General features: G+C 44.9%; 1 long non-coding RNA gene across 1 annotated transcript; it reads left to right on the top strand.

The window, feature by feature from the left end:
- The first annotated feature begins 116 nt into the window (after window positions 1-116).
- LOC310696092 lies at window positions 117-2,999 on the top strand. Its single transcript, XR_014520412.1, has 3 exons — window positions 117-302; window positions 1,926-1,954; window positions 2,883-2,999. It is a non-coding gene; the product is annotated as an uncharacterized lncRNA (long non-coding RNA).
- The last annotated feature ends 14,504 nt before the right edge of the window (window positions 3,000-17,503 follow it).

Genomic DNA, 17,503 nt, shown 5'->3' with positions numbered 1-17,503 from the left:
GTGCCTCGCCGGCCAATGGGAAGGCGGGCAGGAGGGGAGTGTTGCAAAGAGGGGGCGTGGTCTGCATAGTAATAACGCGCCTCTCGTATAGACATGCACACAGCTCTGCGCTCGCTCGCTTTCGCCAGCAGCCTCGCCGCCTGCGTGGTCTTCTTCTTTGGCGATCGCTCGTAGCCGAGTAAGATTGTCTCCCATGAACACGGTCTTAACAGTGAGTTAAGTAAGTGTCTGTGGAGGCCAGTTCTGGATCCCCACGTCCTTCCACGACGGGGACATTGGTTTCCGGGCGGGAGTTGATCACGGTGAGGGTTTGCCAAACGTGGCTTCCTCTTAACACGTTTCTCCCTTTCGTCCTGAGTTCCAGCATCTTCAGTCCATGATACTTTTGGTAAAGGTTGTTCTCCAATTGGAGCACCCAATTGTCGCTGTTTATACAACTTTTTTTTTTAGATTTGCCTTGAGAGAGTCTTTAAACCTCTTTTGTTGACCATCAGCATTACACTTTACATTTTTAAGTTCGGAATAGAGTAATTGCTTTTGAAGATGATAATCAGGCATCCGCACAACATGACCAGTCCAACGAAGTTGATGTTGAAGGATTATTGCTTCGACACTGGTGATCTCTGCTTCTTCCAGTACACTGGCATTACTTCGCCTTTCTTCCCAAGTGATGTGTAAATTTTTTCAGAGACACTGTTGATGGAATCTTTCAAGGAGTTGGAGATGGCGTTTATAAGTGGTCCATGTTTCACAAGCATACAGTAATGTTGGTAGTACAATAGCTTTGTAAACAAGCATTTTGGTTTCCCTGCGAATGTCCCGGTCCTTAAACACTTCAATTGGGAGAAAGCAGGCGATGCTGGATTTCGGCATCAATGTCGGCCCTTGTGGAAAGATAATGGCCCAGGTAGGAGAAATGATCAACACTTTCCAATGCTTCACCACTGAATTGGATTTGTGGCTCTGCAGGGGGGTTGTTGGTGCATCACTTTGGTTTTTTGGAAGTTGAGCAATAGGCCAAGCTTTTTGTAAGCTTCTGCGAAGATATGTAGGATGGTTTGGAGGTCATCCTCTGAGTGTGCGTACAGTACGTTGTCATCAGCATACTGAAGCTCTATGACGGAAGTTACGGTAACCTTACTCTTTGCTTTCAGCCTGCTCAGATGAAAGAGCTTTCCATCTGTGTGATATATGATTTCTACTCCAGTGGGGAGTTTCCCTTCAACAAAGTGTAGGATCATGGCAATGAAAATAATGAATAGAGTTGGGGCAGTAACACAACCTGTTTAACACCTGATCCCACTGTGAAAGATTCACTTTGGGAGCCATTGTTATCTGTGATTGTGGCTGTCATATTATCATGGCAGAGCCGAATGATGTTCACAAATTTATCTGGGCAGCCAATTTTCAGAAGGACAGTCCACAGGGCATTACGATTTACAGTGTTGAAGGTCTTCGTCAGGTCAATAAATGCCATATTCAGGGGTTGGTTTTGCTCTCTACATTTTTCTTGAAGCTGTCGAGCAGTGAAAATCATGTCCACTGTCCCCCTAGAAGGTCAAAAACCATTTTGGGATTCAGGAAGGGTAGCCTTGGATATTGTTAAGAGACGGTTTGCAAAGATCCTTGCAAGAATTTTGCTGGCCGCAGCTAATGAAGAGATGCCGCGATAGTTTCCACAATCCGTTCTATCATCTTTTTCAAAGAGATTGATAATTTTGGCATCCCTAAAGTCTGCTGGGATCTCCTCTCTCTCCCAGATGAGTTTGTGAAGTTGTATAAGTTCAATTCTGCCCACTTTGAAGATTTCAGAAGGTATCCCATCAGGTCCGCTGGCTTTGTTGTTTTTCACTTGATTAATAGCTGTACACAACTCTCCCAGATTTGGAGATACTGCAAGCTCATCTTTGTTTTTGTTTTTGCAGAATTTGTGAGAAGACCTTAGCAGCTACGGGTGAGTTGTGGTTAAGGAGATGCTGGTAATGTTCTTTCCAGTTCAGTGCAATAGTTTCTTTATCTTTTAGAAGTGTGATATCATCTGTTGAGCATAGGGGGCATATGCCATGATTTATTGGCCCATATATGGTCTTTGTGGCTTTAAAGAAACTCTGTGTACCATGAGTGTCGGCAAAGTGATCCACAATGTCCTTAACAGCAGAACAGGTGGAAGACAACAAGTGGCATGTTACAACGGCTGTGAAGGCGGATGAAGCCTGCAGCAGACAAGAATCTACCACTCGTCGTGATACTCATGCCATCGGAATAGAGCCTTACTGCAAAGACTGTGTACTGGTCAGCGTGCACTGATCTACACACATAAAACAAATTAACGCACAGGCACCTTCCAAAAACCCACCCCTCTCATAGACATACACACACCTCTGTTCTCTCTCACAGCGCCACCGTCTGTGTGGTAAATCAGTGTGTGCCCTCTCGAGTTGCAGCGGGACGGAGCCGCCATGGAATTACTGTACCTGATTGATGCCTCCTCTGAGACGAGCATGGAGGTGAGGCCCCGCCCTCTCCTGAGTCTAAGCCATGCCTCTTCTGCTGCCAATGGCTACAAGGGGGCGGGGCAAGGTCTCCAGCTCGGCACCACATGCAGAGAAGCGGGTTAGGGAGCATCTGCATTGCTGCTGCTGCTGTTGTTGTTGATGAGAATGCTGAACACCTGCCATGCACCCTAAGGGGTGGGTTACAACAATTAAAACATAATATTGAAAGCAGTTTGAAACAACTTGCATTCATGGAAATAAGTTGAGTGCTAGAAATATACACCTCAACTGTAGAGAGAGGTTTATTAAGTGTTATTTTCACTTGTTTTCTTAATTTAACCAATTACCTTTCAATTAATTAATGTATTCATTTTCATCTATATCCAGGTATGTTATGGGCAACTGCTATGTACAGTGGCATCCAGAAGCGAACGCAACCCGCGCCTGCGCATGCGTGGGTCGCAATTCGCCGCTTCAGTGCATGCACGTGACAGCATTCTGACCATCTGCACATGCGCAAGCAGCGAAACCTGGAAGTAACACACTCCACTCCACCACAGTGCGCAACCCAAAAATACTTATCCCAAAGCTATTTGAACCCGAGGTATGACTGTATATATAAAAGGCAAAGAATCCCTGGACAGTTAAGTCCAGTCAAAGGCAACTATGGGGTTGTGGCGCTCATCTTGTTTCAGGCCAAGGGAGCTGGCGTTTGTTCACAGTCAGCTTTCCAGGTCATGTGGCCAGCATGACTACACCACTTCTGGTGCACCGGAACTCGGTGATGGAAGCCAGAGCACACTGAAATGCTGTTTACCTTCCCGCCGCAGTGGTACCTATTTATCTACTTGCACTGGCGTGCTTTTGAACTGCTAGATTGGCAAGATCTGAGACAGAGCAACGGAACTCACTCCATCGTGAGGATTCAAACCCCCAATAAGTCACTGTTTTCTTGGTAGCGGATGATACAATTTATGAGCCGCTTAAGAAAAGAGAATGCAAGCGAAAAAATCTGACAATCATAATTTTAAAAAGACTACCAAGAGCGTTGTAGCACCTGAAAGGCTGACAAATTTATTATGGCTTAGGTTTTCGTGGACTATCATACACTTCAGATGCATGCAATGCTGGCATTTGCATGAGGCAAGGTGAAGCAATTTGGCTCAGGCGGCAGATCACGCCTTCACTGCTGCCAGTCCCTTTTGCTGCTGCCAGCCCTGCTACGGCATCAGCGCCCTTACCCTCACCACTAGTTCTGGACCCTCGCCACTCTGTCATGGCCATGTGGTTGCAGCTGCAGGCAAAGATGCAATTGCAGTGGTGGGATTAGCAGCAGCACAGGCAGGGCCAGTGCATCCCGTTTTGCTGTTGCAGGCGATACAGGAAATCCTGTGCCGCTCCTGTCAAACCATCCCTCACCTCAGTTGCGCAGTGGCAGCAGGTTCCTGGGAGATGCCGCAAGATCTCCCTGAAATCCTCTGAGATCCAGTGCACTCTGTGAGATCTTGCAAGATTTCAGAAAGATCTCACGAGAAGTGTTGTAAGAACAAACAAACAAAACTTTTATCTGATCCAAGTGATAGAGAATTTATAAGTTATTAGATAATTGCATAATGTACCATGCAGGAAGATCAAACCAGCATTTAAAGTAAGAAAGGAAATGTGAAGCAGACACAATAAATGTGTAGGGAAGGAAACAAGAAGCTTGTAAAGCAATCCCCAAGGCCAAGCAAACACAGCTTCTCCCTTTCTGTTGCCAAACTCTATAATCCAGGATGGGCTTGTATGGCGCACTTTTACTTCATAGAATTTCTGTTGGCCACAAGCATTGCCTGAAATTTGCACAGTGGAACTGCATGCTCAGTATATATTAACACAGAATACTCAGCTTCTTAGCTGTGGTCCTGATTAGGCACTCTTGCCAATGAATTTTCCTGCAGCATCAAGCCAGTGCCTCTTCTGGTCTAGTATTCTGTTGCCTCCTTCACTGTCCATCTTTTTCAGAGCCCCCATTGGTGTAGTGCAGGGGGGGGGGAAATGAAGTTCAAGAGCTCATCATGGCAACCCCAATCACCACACTTCCAAGGTGAATCTACAGCTTTGCCTCCAAGGTGAACCCAAACAGTCAGGCAGCTGTGTACAATCTTGTGACTAAGCATCATACAGTGGTGCCCCGCAAGACGAATGCCTCGCAAGACAAAAAAACTCGCTAGACGAGTCGTTCTTCAAGACGAATATCCCTATGGGCTTGCTTCGCAAGACGAAACGTCTTGCGAGTTCTTGCGAGTTTGTTTCCTTTTTCTTAAAGCCGCTAAGCCGTTAATAGCTGCTAAGCCGTTAATAGCCGCTAAGCCGCTAATAGCCGCTAAGCCGCTAATAGCCGTGCTTCACAAGACGAAAAAACGGCAAGACGAAGAGACTCGTGGAACGGATTAATTTCGTCTTGCGAGGCACTAGATAACCTACAGGCTCCTTTCCAACTCTACAATTCTATGATTCTATGGACCCCAAGATCATCAACTGAGGCCCTTTTTCATGAGCCTCCTCCATGACAGGTCCGGAGGGTGGCAACATGAGTACAGGCCTTTTCTGCAGTAGCTCCCTTTTTATGAAATGTTCTCCTCAAGGAGGTTCGGCTGGCATCTTAATTATGCACCATTAGGTGCCAGGCGAAAATGTTCCTCTTCAACCAGGCCTTGGGCTGATTAACATACAATAACCCTTTTAAATGTGTTTGTGGGAGGGGGCTTACTGTTTTGTTTTTGTTATGTATTTTGAGACTTTTATCTTGTATTTTTATGTTGTGAACTGCCCTGAAATCTACAAATGTAGAACAGAAACAACAGCAATAATAATAATAATAATAATAATAATAATAATAATAATAATAATGATGATGCAGACAAAGGACTATCTACTTTCATAGTTTCTACTTTCAAATGGGATCCAACCACCAACAAATTCAGGTTGCATAATTGGGAGGTTTTACGCATAATTGGGAGGGGAGAGACTCCATCAGGCAAGGCCCCCTTCCACCTGCCTAGCTCTACCCTCTGCTTCTCAATGTGTATTGTATTGTTTTATGTACTGTGGCTTGCCGTTTTATTGATTATAGTTTAGATATTACTGTAATTGTTGAGTGGATTTCTGTTTAACTTTTATATGTTGATATTATTTTATACTATTCTAATGATTGTTGAATTTTACTTTTTTGATGTAGGTTGCCTATTTTAAAGTTATGTTTTATTATCACATTTTTGTATTGCATTAGATTGTTATAAGATGTACACTTTTTGTTTCTTCAGCTTGTAAAGTACTGTACCTTTGAGTACTGTAAGATAGGAAGGCAGTATACAAATAAAAAATGATGATGATGATGAAACCCGCTTCCCCAAAAGACCAACTTTTTGTGTTAAGGAAAGTGCCAGGGAAATGAACAGGAAAGTATGGGATTACACATGTTTTGATACAACATCGTCTAACCTCCCTGCAAACAAATAAGGATGCAGGCTCAATAAACAGATCATCTGGAAATGCCCTTGGTGAAAGAATAGTGCCAAGTCCAGAGAAAACTGCTGCTGTGGGAGCATCCCACCTTTTAAGTGAGTCAAAGAAAAAGCAATGGAAAATAGCCAGTTCTCTGCTTTGCTTTCAAGAAAGGAAAAACAAAACAAAAAAACCACCCAGTAATCAGAAGGCAGAAGATGGTTCACCTGGAAACTGGCCAGTGGCCTATCAGTGGGCTGTTCTCTTGCCGCTCTCCCCACTCCTGTTGCAGAATACCAAGTCACAACAAACCTCTAGCTGGGAAAACAGGCATGCTACCATAGGACAGCTTGTGACTGATTTTGATTAATTAAGTGGCAATGTGTGCCAAAGAGACTACACCTGGAAATTTGTCCCATTGGGTTTTATATTGAGAACCTATGTTGTTAATTTTCAAAACATCATCACTTTGGTTCAAGATTTACTTCCACATGTGCAGCACTACCTGGGTAGAATACTTTATTTTGAATCAATAAAGCTGTTTGGGGGATGTTGTTGTTTTGAAAAATGTATCTGAGTATACTGTTTCTTGTAGTATGCTGTGAGCCCTCTGTGATCTTTAATACGGAGCGGTATGCAACTGAAATGAAATAATTAAATCTAAAAAGCCTTCATATAACTAGGTCCTGGTCATATTCTTCTTATAATTGATTACATTATTATCTCTTCCTACTACCATGGAGCTCTGGGCAGCGGCATTCAAATTACACACACACACACACACACACACACACACACACACACACACATACACCACTTATATCTGCAAGGTAGGCTAGAGGGAGAAAGAGAGATTGGCCTGAAGTCTATATGGGAGGAAAAATATTAATCCCTGTGTCCCATGTATGTGGGTAAATAATAAAAGTATTGGTTGGGTGCTTCGATTCAAAACATGGGGCTAAGCTCGCCCTCCAGCTGGAGAGAGCTCCCAAGTAGTAGAGTTTAAACACACTAAAGTCAAACAGCGTCCCCTTCTCCTTGTGCCCTCAATCTTTCCCAACATCAGGGTCTTTTCCAGGGAGTCTTCTCTTCTCTTATTTTTAAATATTTTTTATTAACTGACCAATCAAATCAAATCACATCACATAAATTCCGAATTACAAAGCCGAATTTTAAATTTTTGTTGGGGGGACCCATATTTCAAGTTCCGAAGGGGGATTCCGATCATCTTCTTGCTACTGTGTTAATATCCAAATCAGTCCAAATAAAGTTCATAATTCTATCCAGTCTTATCTTGCTGTTTCCACGTCTCAGCTTGTTCATATATTTTTTCTTTTTTTCTTTATGATCTCTTCTGATAATCTCCTTAAGCAGATAAACACCAATTATATCCTGTGTGAATTTTTCCGTTCGTCCAATCCTCATATCGAGATGGTTTCCATATATCATCACTTTCAAAAATAACATTGCTCTTTCCATCATTAATCTCAGGATCTGTCGTTCTTAAGTCCCACTGAGGAGTCTCACCCACAATATAAAAACAGCTCTTTTCCTCCTCCCAGACTCAAGTCCTCCGACAGAGCTTGCTAACATGGCGACGGTATTTTTAACTGCGTCATTCCAAAGCTCTTAAACTTTCCACACTCTTCTTAAAACATGCTTTGGTTAGAAAATTTATCTTCACACAGTCGTAAATCCACAGCTTAAGTCATTAAAACGGCATTTCTGACTTGTGGGGGGTGGGGATTCTTGTTTAATCACATAGAGGAAAGAAAGGAAAGTTTTTCCCCCCTCCCCCATCCAGTCCCTTTGCCATACCGAGTCTTGGCATATCTTCTCATCATTGATTCTTGTTCCTCCGACTTGTCTTGTTTATCAGAGAACTCTTCAGTTAGCAGTCTTTACTCCCCCTCCTTCCTTGAAATATGTGCATTTGCTTCTTCCTAATTGTTCCTTTTGAAGTTCTTGCAGCTAGCGGCGCGGATCAGAGGCAGCGTCCAGGAGCACTGAGATCCACAGGAGGGCATTCTGCCTAGTGCCCCCATCCCCATAAATTTGGGGGTGGTATAGGGCACAGCAGGCAAGGGCAACCCCCCCCCACAACCTTGGGGGGGGGGTAGGGAGGCTATTTACTCCCATCACAGCCTCCTAATTACCTCCTGTGGGTCGGAGAGATGTTATTGTCAGCCATCTTCCAATGCACCCCTAGTGGCCCCTTGAGTCTTCTCTTCTCATGAGGTGGCCAAAGTATTGGAGCCTCAGCTTCACGATCTGTCCTTCCAGTGAGCACTCAAGCATCATGCCACTAACTAAGGCAAACAGTCTATGGCCATGTTAGCAGCGAGTGTGCTCTGGCACATTATCTCCACCAGGATTGTGCAGGAGAATTTCCCAACCAAGTGTATCTGAACCACAGAGGAAAGTGCAGCCTCCACTCCTCACTCACTTAAAAGCCCCCCCCCCCCAGTTTCTGAGCCTGTGACAGCAACTGCTCTTGCTTTTTCTTCATAGCAACAGGTGGGGGACTTGCTCTTTTCCTTTTAAACAAAAGCTGATTTTCCCAAGATCTCAATGAAGCTGCCAGCTTCTTTAATCAAAAGCCAGATTTTGTGAGTAATCGCAGTCTTGGAGAGTCCTAGACTCCATTTAATCTCTCTAAGAGTGCTTTTTTAAAGGCTTAAAATGCCACATGATTCATAAAGAAATCATTAGGCTTTAACAGACTGAATAATGTGAAAACAATCACCCATCCAATCTCAAAAGTAGGTTTGCCACCATTTCCCCTGGCACTGGTCTTGGGCCACTGACAGCATCTTTTGCCACTTAGAAATTGAGCAGGGAGAGTCCAGCCCATTGCTCAACTCCCTGCCAGGAATGCTTTGCCTCATATGCCAGGCTGACGGGGAGGATCGACCTCACATTCCAGAGATACGGGTGCAGGGACCAGCCCCTGTGGCAGACCCAGATGCCAGCTCTGTCCCCATGTCTGCCCTGCCACCAGCAATAAAAGGATATAGGAAAACAATTTCACACACCCAATGAAAGATGCAGGCTTGGGATAAGAATATCTGCTTCAAAGTCTCCTTCTTGAACTGGCAACCAAAAAGAGACTAGAGGCAGTGCTTGCCGGATATGTCACTGGAGAAAGTTCCCAAGGTTACTTGTAGCCACACTAAAGGCCCAGTCCTTACACTGCATAGTAGATAATGGGTGAGATTATCTTTTAGGTGTCCTGGTCCCAAGCTGCGCTATCTATGCCCTCACCTGCCCACAATACCCTTCAGCATTCTGCACAGGACAAAGAGGCCACTCTCTGCATAAAAGAATCAATGGACACAGATCTGACATCAGAAAGGGCGACATCAAACGCCAGAGGAGGGGCATTTCAACCTCCCGGGACACACTATCTGCAACCCCTTAGAGGGTCCATCCTGGAGTAAAGGAACTTCAAAGGGAGACAGCAACATGAAACCGCTGAATCACAATACATCAAGAAATTCAGCACCATCCTCTGTGGACTGAAGCAAGACAAAGGGTTTTTTCAAATCACATTATAGGTCTTCATTGGGTCACCCAGGATGCTTGTGTTCTTTGCAGCAACTTTTCCGTGGTTACTAAAGTAATTACCCTATTTTTCGCTCTATAACACGCACCCGACCATAACACGCACATAGTTTTTAGAGGAGGAAAACAAGAAAAAAAATATTCTAAACAAAACAATGGATGTATGATTTTTGTGGTTCGTGCTGTGGCACAGACATGTGATCTGACGGTGAGTTTGGGGTAGCCCAATGCAAAAATCCTGAGGATCCATGTGGATCCATGCTTTGTAAGCATGTTTTTGCACCTCTGCAGGGGCTCTTCTCTCGCTTTGCTGTTTCAAAGCAAGCCACAGAGGAGGGAAGGAAGGGGAACCATGGATCCTCTGCTCACGACTGCAGCAGATACCCCGCCATCCGTAGGCATTCGCTCCTTAACAGGCACAGACATTTCCCCTTACTTTCTAGGAGGAAAAAAGTGAGTGTTATGGTGCAAAAAATACGGTATTACTTTAGCACTTTCCTGCATTTAATTTCCCTCCGGCCAGCCCTTCCCCCAGCCATGCACCTGCAGCTAAGGATTATCCTTCGCACCTGTAAGGAAGTCAGCCATACTTGGCACCTGCCTTAATTACGAGGGGAGGAAATTCCAAAGAGATTCACCACTGCAGTTACTTGTTTCTGTTTATTTATCTATTTCATGTATATCCTGCCTTTTTCCTCCAAGAAGCCCAAGGTGGCATACATGGTTCTGCCCACAACAACCCTGTGAGGTTGGTTAGGGTGAGAGGCAGTGAGCTTCATGGCTGAGTGGGGATTTGAACCCTGGTCGCCCAGGTCCTAGTCCGACACTCTAACCACTACACCACACTGGCTCTTGGCAGGCAAGCAACCACTAGGTCGCTTTTTAAAAATGTGGTGGTGGTGGTGGGGATCTTGCTAAACCAAAACTGTCCTAATAAAAACATTAAATTGGAAGAAAAAGAGCAAGCAATTGCTCTCTTTAAAAAGGAAGTGATAATTAAAGGGCCCAGCAGAGAATAGGAAACAATGGCTTAATTAAAGGTCCGATTTCAGTAACCATTTGAGGAAGGGATGTTGTTCAGTGGTAGAGCATCTGCCTTACAAGCAGATGGTACCATGTTTGATCCTCAGCATCTCCAGCCAGGAAGGGCTAGGAATGTCCCCTGCCTGAAACCCTGGACAGCTTCTGCTGGTCAGTGTGGGCAATACTGAGGTAGATGGACCCAACAGTCAGGATTGGTAGGTATAAAGCAGCTTGCTGCATTCCTAATTTCAAAAAGAGTTGTATGCACAATCCGATGGGGAAAGTTGCCAATTGAAAGCTGTGATCCTAAACATGCCTTCGAGGGGGTGCATGTCCTGTTGAACTTGCTTCTGAATGAACGCTCTTACACCACAGGAATTCTCATTGAGACCTGCAGGTATAGGGCAATACAGTGGTACCTCAGGTTAAGTACTTAATTCGTTCCAGAGGTCCGTTCTAAACCTGAAACTGTTCTTAACCTGAAGCACCACTTTAGCTAATGGGGCCTCCGGCAGCCACCGCTGCACCTCCACTGCGCGATTTCTGTTCTCATCCTGAAGCAAAGTTCTTAACCTGAGGTACTATTTCTGGGTTAGCGGAGTCTGTAACCTGAAGCGTATGTAACCCAAGGTACCACTGTATATAAATTCAATTAAATAATAAAAATAAAAGGTGTTCCATAGAGGGTAAAGGTAAAGGTACCCCCTGCCCGTAGGGGCCAGTCGTGTCCGACTCTAGGGTTGTGCGCTCATCTCACTTAAGAGGCTGGGAGCCAGCGCTGTCTGAAGACACTTCCAGGTCACGTGGCCAGGGTGACAAAGCTGCTCTGGCGAGCCAGCACCAGCGCAGCACACGGAAATGCCATAGGGCCTAGTCCTGGATAATTGCAGATCTCTGCACTGAGGTTCGCACTGAGAAATCCTTACTGGAATCTTGTCCCAGGGAGCGGGCCCTGCATTTACAGGGAATGCAGCATTATTTTAAGTACCATGTGGAGCTACAATTTTACCTGTTCATCCTGCTAAGTGCCTGGTAGCAATTCCTCAGCAGCACTTAAGGGTTCCAGGGTGGGAAGGTCCTAAGAGTTCAACACTCAAACCAAAGCGCATTCCTAGCCTTTATATATTTACAGCTTTATGTTTATAGCTTTGCAGTTCCTCTTCCAGGAGGGACAAAAAGCCCCTTAAAACATAATTTTGATCCAAGTTTCCTGTTTTCTAACCCAGCCCCATTATTCTGGAGTGACGCTGACCGTCTGGGACCGAAAGATGCTGCTCTCAACCCCTTGTGAGAGAGGAGGGCTACCCACATACCAGCACAAATACTCCAAATCTTTTGCATTCCATCCAAACAAGAGGTGACCTGTCTGCTTCTTTGCAGGAAACTTGATGGAAAGGAAGTATGTCAAGAGAGCGGATGACATCTCCCTCTACCTCCCCTCCCCTCTATTCCATGTGTTCTCATTTTTTAATGCAAAAGCAAAGGCATGATTATTTCTTCTTCTCCAGCCTTCTGCAGCAGAAGCAGATCTTCCTCAGAGCACCATCCCAGCAGAAATGTTGCTTAGCAAACTCTGATCACAACACCTAACTGTTGATTAATAGAACCGGATGGGAAACCTGGAGCCTCATTCTCTCTCTCTCTCTCTCTCTCTCTCTCTCTCTCTCTGACGCGCGCACACACACACACACACACACACAGTCTTTGCCTTGTTATCCCTTAAACATTGAACAAATTGACATGTGCTGGAGTGGAAGGGGAGAAATTCACCAACTATCTCCAGCATTTTTAACGAGGCTGTTCCAAATGGTGCCACTCCAGGTAAGTTGTCACTTTGGGTTTACCCTACTGTCTTCTCCGGCTGAGTCTGAAGCTAAAATCGCTTGCGGCAAATGTTGAATCATGCTGCAAGCATGGACAAGAGAATCTCTCTCTCTCTTTCTCCCTCTCTTTCCCCCTCTCTTTCCCCCTTCTCCTCTGTTCCTGCTAAGAGTTGCTGTATGCTCCGCCTAGCATGGCTTGCGCCATTGCAAATATAGAGCTCCCTTCAGCTCTCATCCCATTGCTCACATCCTCATGCAATCCAGCTCATGCCTTCCCACTGCAAAATCTCTGGCAAAAAGTTCTCTTCCTCCCCCTCTCACCTTCCAAATCGGTGCACTTCTCATATATGCAGGAAAGGCAGCCTGATTTTTGCCCTACAGATTTTATAAATGAGAGCATGCTGTTCTCAGCACGAGGGGTGCCCTGCTCCACAAGACACATACAGAATCAAGGCTGGCAGAGCTATTACAGCTACATGACTCATAAAATAATAGAATGGTAGAGCTGGGAGGGAACCCAAGGGTCATTTAGCCCAACCCCTGCAATGCAGAAATCACAGCTAAAGGATCCCTGACAGATGGCCATCCAACCTCTGCTAGCCTGTTCCACTGTCAAACAGCTCTTAATATCAGAAAGTTTTTTCTAATATTTAGTCATAATCTCCTTTCTTGTAATTTGTATCCATTGGTTTGGGTCCTTACTCCTGGACCAGCAGAAAACAAGTTTGCTCCATCTTCCACGTGACAGCCCTTCAGGTATTTGAAGATGGGTATGGAAGTGAGAACTGGACCATAAAGAAGGCTGATCGCTGAAGAATGGATGCTTTTGAATTACAGTGCTGGAGGAGATGCTTGAAATTCCCATGGACTGCAAGAAGTTCAAACCTATCCATTCTGAAGGAAATCAGCCCTGAGTGCTCACTGGAAGGACAGATCCTGAAGCTGAGGCTCCAATACTTTGGCCACCTCATGAGAAGAGAAGACTCCTTGAAAAAGACCCTGATGTTGGGAAAGATGGAGGGCACAAGGAGAAGGGGACGACAGAGGACGAGATGGTTGGATAGTGTTCTCGAAGCTACCAGCATGAGTTTGACCAAACTGCGGGAGGCAGTGGAAGACAGGAGTGCCTGGCGTGCTCTGGTCCATGGGGTCATGAAGAATTGGACACAACTAAATGGCTAAACAACAACAACATCCTATCACCTCTCAGTCTTCTCTTCTCCAGGCTAAATATTCTCAACTCCATCAACTGTACCTTATAAGGCTTGGTTTCCAGACCCTTGATCATCTTGGTAATCATCCTCCGCACATGTTCCAGCTTGTCAATATCTTTCTTAAGCTTTGGTGCCTGGACACAGTACTCCAGGTGGGGTCTGACCAGAACAGAGCAGTACCATGACTTCCCTTGATGCAGCCTAACTGCTACTCAAACTGATTTATCTAATTTATGGAAAGGGAGGCACATTGTCTTCCTCTAGGACACTCCATATTGTTCCAGTCCAGGATAATGTTCCTCTCCTGGACCAGGTAAACAAATTGGTGTTTCGGGACTCCATACCTATACTCCATTTACCTTGGTATGATTAGACACCCAGCTCCCTTGCCAGCCTGGTTTTAATTACTTACTTTATTCCTTTCCGTAAGTTGCCGCATGTTATGACCCAACACTGCTCAAGCATCAAATTGAAGGACGACTCACATTAAGGATAAAGGTTTATAATAATTTAAGTATTCATAGGATGCAGAACAATAAGATGTAGGGGAATACAATTTGCATAATAAATATCAATATTGCAACCATTAAAGCAAACCATGACAAATTATCTGCCGCTAAATGACCAAGAGATTACGGAATGCAAATTGCAGAGGCCTGAACGCCAGGAGGACACTCCACAAAGGCCTCCGAGCATCCTGTACCTTTCACTTGGGGAGGAGTAGTAGAAGAGGAAGAAGAGTTTGGATTTGATATCCCGCTTTATCACTACCTGAAGGAGTCTCAAAGCGGCTAACATTCGCCTTTCCCTTCCTCCTCCACAACCAACACTCTGTGAGGTGAGTGGGGCTGAGAGACTTCAAAGAACTGTGACTAGCCCAAGGTCACCCAGCAGCTGCATGTGGAGGAGTGGGGACGCGAACCCGGTTCACCAGATTACAAGTCTACCACTCTGAACCACTGTACCACACTGGCTTGGCATTGTCGGAAGAGTCAAGGGATGCCTCATACACTGCCTGCTGGGCCCCCTCTCTTGTTCAGAGGGGAAGCCAAGCCCCCTCTGTGTTTGCCACTGCACATTTCATCATTATGATATTGAAGCGGGGCCTGCCTGACAGTGATTGAAAGCTGCTGAATAATCTGCCAGGGCTCCAGTCTCCCTGCAACTGGAACAAGCAGCTTTGCTAATAAGGGGAGGGAAGGTCTCATGAAGGTTGACCTGAGCTATTACAGAGAGTTTTGTTAACAGTCTACAGTTGGGCTTGCACAACGCTATTTTTGCCTCCTTCCTGCTACGAGGAGGCTGTTTGAAGGCATCTTATGATGGTGTCTGCATTAAGATCTTTTTGGCGCTCAGCAAAGGCCATTTTCTTCTCCCAGACCCTTTTAGAACACCGCCCTAGTGTATTTTAGTCCTCGGAACAAATTATTTTTAGCTGGGTTTTAAATGCGGTTTTAGAATGGTTTTTTTTTGCTAGGGTTTTTTCTTTCTTTTTTAAAAGTCTGGATAGTTGTACTGATTCTAACTTTTTCATTGTTATAATTTTTATTGTTTGGAGTTTTTGTGTGAATTGCCCAGAGGACGTTGTTAATAAATGGTCAAGAAATGTCTAAATAAATAAATGAGTATGAACACACACACACACACACACACACACACACACACCACTTTGGGGCAAATGGTAGTTTAGCAGAAGTGCCAGCCTGGTGGCAGAGCAGAACGATAGCCTAGTGTTGAATGGGAGTGTGACCATCACCCAGTAGCAAGCACCACAACCTGCTGAGTCAAGTGGTGCAATTTCCCTAACGGAAGGATTGACCTTCCTCTTCTGAATGGCATAGCCTTCATTCAGAGGTATGTATGTGATATTGGGAGGAGGGCATAACTCAGCAGCACAGCCCTTAGCGTGATTCAATCCCAGGAACACCCACCACCACCATCAAGAGGATAACAGGCAGCACAGCTGGGAATGACTGAAGAGCAAAATGACTGGTAGACCAACAGTGCTCTGACCCATTGGCTCATGCCAATGGCCCATCTGGTCTAGCACCCTGTTCTTACAATGGCCAACCCAATGCCTGTGGGAAACCCACAAGCAGGATTTGAGCACAAGAGCACTCTACCTGCTGTTGTTTCCTGCAACTGGCATGCAGAAGCATTACTGCTTCCGAATGTGGAGGCAGAGAACAGCCATCATGGCTAGTATCCATGTGTAGCCTTCTCCATGAATTTGTCTAATCCTTTTAAAGCCATCCAGGTGGCTAGCCATCACTATCACTGTCTCTTGTGGGAGTGACCTCCAGAGTTTAACTATGCGCTGCATGAAGAAAATGTTGCTGTGCACATCCCTCAAAGACCTGTGAGGTTTGCTTTCTTGCTGTATATTTATTTAGCCAGAGCCTGTGCAATCACACACACACACCCTTGCTTCTCTGGTGCATCACATCCACCTTGGGGGTTTTTATTGTTAAGCATTTCCATTTGTGCTTTAGATGTTTCGTGCACTTTGGCTTTTCTTAAGGCTTTTTCCTAATGCGAGGTTGTCTTCCACAAGCAGCTTTTCCTGTACGCCTTTTGAATCTGATCCCGTTAGGATCCTCTCCCTTAACATGTCATCCCCGTTGGGTGAAAGCTCAGTCTTTGAGGTTTAACTGGGTTGCCCACTCATCAATAGCTTCTGCTGGGCCCAGGTTTCTCTCGTAAACAAGCTTCCTCCGTAAATGTGTTTTTTCTTGGCATGCAGGCGGTCTCAGCAGGTTCAAAGAGCCTGCTTGGGTCTGTCTTTTCTGCTCCTGTAAGCTGGCCACTAGAGAGCCAAGCTCTACAGATGTCCCTGCCTTTTTGCCCAGTATGTATTAGAAAATGAGCAGCTTTTGCAGCTGCAGACCACCTCTGCCTCTGGTCCTGCAAATATCAGCTCCAATAACTCAATCCATGTTATCCAGTTCCCTGCAATGCTTCCAGCTTCAAAATCCACGGGTGGCACATTTCTTGTATTGTCTTCTTGGTAGCTGCTCCCATGCTTTGAAACTCCCTTCCTAGAGTTTTTGCCCTTTGGCAGGTGAATACTGCTTTATTCTGAAAGGCTTTGGGGAACTGACTTAACAACTTAAGGAAATGGATTTTAATAGTGCTGTGCTGTTTTTACTCTCCATACGTCAATTGATTTGCTTTTTTTAAAAAAATCTATTATAGTTTAATTACTTTTTAATTTTATCTTTACATACCTTCCAACATTTCTCAGATGAAAACAAGGGCATCCTATTCAATTATTATTATTATTATTATTATTATTATTATTATTATTATTATTATACCCCATCTATCTCAGTGGGTTGCCCCAGCCACTCTTGGCGACTTCCAACATGATATCAAAACATAATAAAACATAAAACATTTAAAAAACTTCCCTATAGAGGGCCGCCTCCAGAGGTCTTCTAAAGGTTGTATAGTTACTTACCTTCTTGGCTTGGGGGTCGCATAACTCCATACCCTCCAACATTTCTTCGATGAAAATAGGGTTGTCCTAAGGAAAAGTGGGACATTCCAGGATCAAATCAGAAACCAGGAGGGCTTCTGTAAATCCAGGACTTTCCTTGGAAAATAGGGACACTTGGAGGGTCTGTCCATAGCTGTCAACCTTCCCTTTTTTTGCGGGAGATTCCCTTATTCCAGCGCCGTTCCCCGCTGCTTCCCGCTGCTATCTCAGATTGTTAGATATCCCATAGACTGTCCCCGGGATAGGTGAGGCTGTTGATCCCTTATTTTCGAGGCTGCTGATCCCTTATTTTCAAATCTGAAAGTTGACAGCTGTGGGTCCGTCTTTATGTTTTTAGCTTTTTGTATTTTATCTGTGGAGTTTTAATTTGTGTAAGCTGTCTCGAGTATGGGGGAAAAG

Source organism: Podarcis liolepis, assembly GCF_965112155.1.
Source record: "Podarcis liolepis genome assembly, chromosome: 16".
Classification (NCBI taxonomy): Eukaryota; Metazoa; Chordata; class Lepidosauria; order Squamata; family Lacertidae; genus Podarcis; species Podarcis liolepis.
This window is presented reverse-complemented; position numbering and strand designations above follow the sequence as displayed.